The sequence below is a fragment of the Numida meleagris genome, chromosome 2 (assembly GCF_002078875.1).
Source record: "Numida meleagris isolate 19003 breed g44 Domestic line chromosome 2, NumMel1.0, whole genome shotgun sequence".
NCBI classification, from domain to species: domain Eukaryota; kingdom Metazoa; phylum Chordata; class Aves; order Galliformes; family Numididae; genus Numida; species Numida meleagris.
Genome location: NC_034410.1, coordinates 90,676,431 through 90,681,314, shown reverse-complemented (window position 1 = coordinate 90,681,314; position 4,884 = coordinate 90,676,431).

Here is a 4,884-nt window from a genome sequence, read left to right as displayed (position 1 = left end):
TCCATCTAAAAAAAAAAACCAATGTAAAAGAAACTGGTAAGAATTAATTGTTGGTTCTCAAAATTATAAATTATTGGGAGGTAACAAACTGTAAACAAGAACCCAGCAGAATTATGCATCTATTGTAATAATTCAATGCATTGTTTATTACTTCTTTGATTCAATGGATAAAATGTACTTCTTGGTGCACCTGATCTAGGAAAACCAAATAAAAAAATGCATCTAAATATATTTTCTCCTTTTTTTCCCCACAAGAGTCCACCTTTAGTAGGAAACACCACTATTAGGAATAAATTTGGTTTCCAGTTATTGGATGCAGCCTCAAAATTGCTGGCTTTCCAGTTAGACATACTCTTCCCAGTGAAAAAATTCATAGAATCACAGAATAACCAAGGTTGGAAAATACCTCCAAGATAACCCAGCCCAACAGTCCACTTACCACCAATATTTCCCCACTAACAATTTGTACACATTTGGAAAATTGTACACATCTTGGAAACCTGACATGAATTTTGTACTGAGGTTGTAAAAGTAATTAAGTATCAAGTTTCTTAGCAACACTACCATTTCCTATGTATAAAATTTAGAGTCAGTATGCTTACCATTATTTGGACATATGACAAAATCCCTGTTTTCAGCTGGCCAAGTACTGTATGGTTTTAGACACTACAGTAGCCATCTTGTAATTTTGTTACTTGTCTGCTGTGACAAAATAATCAATGAGCTACTCCTTCTGCAATATGTAAAGAGTGGAAAGAATGTGAATAATTTAAGTGTAACAGAACCTGACCGGGACACTCTTTTGTCATCTGTTTCCTGAATTCTCTTGATCGTCACCAAGGCTTCTTTGCATTCTTCTTACAACATCTAAATGCTATCCACTGTGAAACAAAATGAGCTCACTCCTCCAGAACCAGAAAAGAAAGGAATTAATCCATTGCTGTGTTATAAAATAGTTAAAGTTTCTATGCACACAGAACACTTGCATAAAATCATCAAGACAGGCATTGGAAATGCAAACAACCCGATGATGTCTCTGCTTTGTAATATAATTATTCCACCATATGCTTTTATATTTCTTCTTCTGATAACCAATCTACTATGAGTCAAGTGACTATACAAGAACATCAAACCCCATTAATTTCTACAGTCTCTGCCTTCATAGCTGAAAAAACACCTAAAATTACTATATGAATACAGCTTAAGGGGTGAAATTCAGAAATAAATAACCGTAAAGCATAACGTGAGATTTATAGAATGGTCTTGACACTTGAGAATTTTAAAAATGCTCATATGTTGAAACGTGGCAACATAAAGCCTTTCTTTTGCTTCCTAGGTACCAGCTTAACTTTCCTCCCCTACAGCTCTCAGAGCTCCATCCATTCCTCCTTACACACATCAGCATTCCAGCTACTGCTACTTACATCAGATTATATCCCCAACTTCTTGCATATAAAGACATATGGCTACTATTACTTCTCAATGAACAGGAGAAATAGTTTGCAAATGCAGGAAGGCCAGAATCCTTTCATAATTTATACTCCAGTTAATTGTAACTTTGATCTGGGACAAAATTGGAGAACAATGTTTACCATTATTATCATCTTGCACCTGTGTAGGGACAATTTCAAATGTGAATACAGGAATACAGGCTAGGAACCAAGTAGATTAAGAGCAGCACTGTAGAGAAGGACTTGGTGTTTCAATTGATAGGAAACTCAGAAATGTGCTCTTGCAGCCCAGAAAACTAATTGTATCCTCGGCTACATAAAAAGAAGGATGACTAGCAGGGCAAGAGAGGTGATTCTCCCCCTCTACTCTGCTGATGATGCATGACCTGAAGTACTGTGTTCAGCTCTGGGGCACTCAACATGAGAAGACATGGACCTGTTGCAGCAAGTTTAAAGAAAGGCCACTAGGATGATCAAAGGGCTGTAGAATCTCTTCTACAAAGATTGTCTGAGAGAATTGCGGTTGTTCAATCTAGAGAAGAGAAGGCTCCGGGGAGACCTTACAGCAGCCTTCCAGTACCTGCAAGAAAGTTGGAGTAGTACTCTTCATCAGGGAGTGCGGTGATAGGGCAAGGGGCAATGGCTTTAAATTAAGAGGGTAGATTTAGATTAGATATTAGAAAGAAATTATTTATTCAGAAGGTAGTGAGGCATCAGGACAGGGTGCCCAGAGAAGCTGTGGATGCCCCATCCCCGAAGGTGTTTCAAGGCCAGGTTGGATGGGATTCTGGGCAGCCCAATCTAGTGGGTGGTGTCCTTGCCCACAGTGGGAGCGGCTGGAACTAAACAGTCTTTTAAGGTGCTTTACTGCTCAAACCATTCTACTATTCTATGATTCGTTACTTAGGTAAATAAAAAGGCAAATAAAATCTGTGTGAGCCAGCATTTTTAACTTGTCTTTTTTCAACTAAAACAGGAAAGCCATAGGAATCTCACACCGTGGATATAATTTGATAATTAAGTACTAAGACTACATTATGCGCTCAGGTAGCAAACAGAAAGATTTCAGGGATCCTCACAGGACTGCCTGCAGTACGTTCATATGGAATTCAGGATTACCATAGGATTTTCCATATGTTCATTTTCACATCTGAAAAAGGGTGGGAGAATAGGGAAAAAAAGGGGTGGGGGAAGATGAGGGAAAGGGGAGAAAGAAAGTAGGAGGAAAGGGAAGAGAAAGAAGGAGAAAAAGGAGAGGAAAGGGGAGTGAAGTAGAGTGGGAGAAGACTGTTATGTTTACTTCTCAATTAATAGGAGAACACAAATGCATCAAAAACACCCTGATGGGGATAGTTGCTACAGATCAGCAAGAGCTACAGAAGTTATTGCATCTGAAAATAAAAACTCTGTATCAACACTTTAAAAGTTCAGTACCTAAATTTTAATACTAGAAACACTGTATGGGAGGAAATTGTTTGTTTTCATTGTACATGATTACCATCACTTCATTACATTAGCTGAAAAAGCAGATGGTAATATCCCTCAAGAGATCAATTGTGCTCTTGTTGAAAAAGATTTAAAATAGCAGAAAAGAGATCAACATTAAGAAATTGTATGCACAAAAATCTAACTTCTAGTGGTATACGATTACTGTTCTTCAGTAGACTTAGAAAATTCCCATTGTCATGCTTTTAATGTCAACCATTATCACTTCTAGAATTGATAATTAGTTAGCTAACACTATAAGAGGAACGTAAACTGAACATATAATATGTTCTTTTCTAAGTAAAATAAGAATAACTATTCTCCATTGCTTCAACTTCCTAATGTCAATAAGAGATTAGGTTCTGAAAGACGAGATAAAACAGGGTAAACAGAAGACATTCATTAGAAGCAATCTTCTCATTTTAAATTCTAACTTTCACTAGAGATTGAATTTTTTCCTGAGACATTCAATTCTACCCATATTCTTCAGCTGAACTCTGTCCTGAACAGGTTTGATAGATTTTTTTTTAATAAAAATCCCTGCAGATTACCTCAAGATTATACCTCAAGATTACCAGTTGAGAGAAAACAAAAGAAAGACTTTCCATTGTGCAAACCAAGACTTTTCCTTGTCTAGATCTTTAAAGCATTATGCCACAAGGACAATCATATTGCAGTGTGAATAACCTTGTAGTCATGTTAACTACACCCCTAGGTACTTCAGTATCACTACCCATTAAAACTGAGCAAACTGCTTCAACATTCATTTAACAAAAACTGAAAGCACAAACACAGATGCCCACAATTCTGACAAAGCAATGACAATATGCAATAAATACAAACTCCAAAACAAAAAGAAAAAAATAAAAAAGTGTGTTTTCTGTGTGAATGGCTATATAAATCTGCTCTGCTAGTTCACAGAATCACAGCTGCACATGGCTTGGTATTTAGTTGGACCAAAGAACAAGCTTTTCCTTCAAAAACGGAAAAACTTTACTATCTATTTCTGATATTTTGTCTGTCACTATGTAAGTGCATCCTCTGTTAATTAGAGGATATATATTCTCTTGCAAATGTAGAGATAGATGATTAATTCATTGTATTTAAGAGTTCTGGATAGAGCCATGCTAGTAAGTGAGGCAGTTGTAATGAGGGAACTGGAATTTATAGGATTACTTGGAGAATGGACAGAACTGGAATGCAATTTTAATATTTCTCTTTCTTCCTTTCATCTTTGTCTTATAAGAAAAGACAGTTTGTTAATTCTCCTTTCTTAATCATGTGCTTCACTGACTAATGGATTAAATAGATCAGACTGAATACAGGGAAAACCCATGTCACAAAATAAATCACCTTTCCCAAGGAGGATATAATCAAGAAGCTAGGGCATGATACACTGGTAACAGCATCCCAGTATAGGTTCACACTTAGAAAGTGTGCCAATTCTTTCAGTGTCTTTACTGTAAGTCAAAATTGAATGATTTATTCACAGAAAACATAAAGAAGATTCATATTTCATAGGAGTTTTACACTCACCCTTCCCAAATTTTTCAGTAATAAACATTCTAACTGTAAAAGATGGGACTTTTGAGATCACAGATCACTTAGGCAGATCTTTTGTTAGCTGACGAGAAAATACCAGGCACTAAGCTGTTGTTGGAAAATCTAAAACATAGTACCTGAGCCTAAGAGTGGTGAAATTGCTGAGAATTAGTCATATGACAAGAGTCACGTACTGTCAGTACCCAACATATAGTGACAGGCATTCTCTATTACTGCATCATGAATACAATTATTCAAAATTCTTTCCTTCCTCTGTATGAGTTAGTCTTGAGGAACAGCAAAGAAAAGAAGCACTTTACAATCTTCTATAGTTTACATTGTCCTCTTTTATCATAAACTTAGTTTCAAGATCTACTTCTAAATAAGATTAAATGTATTCCCATAG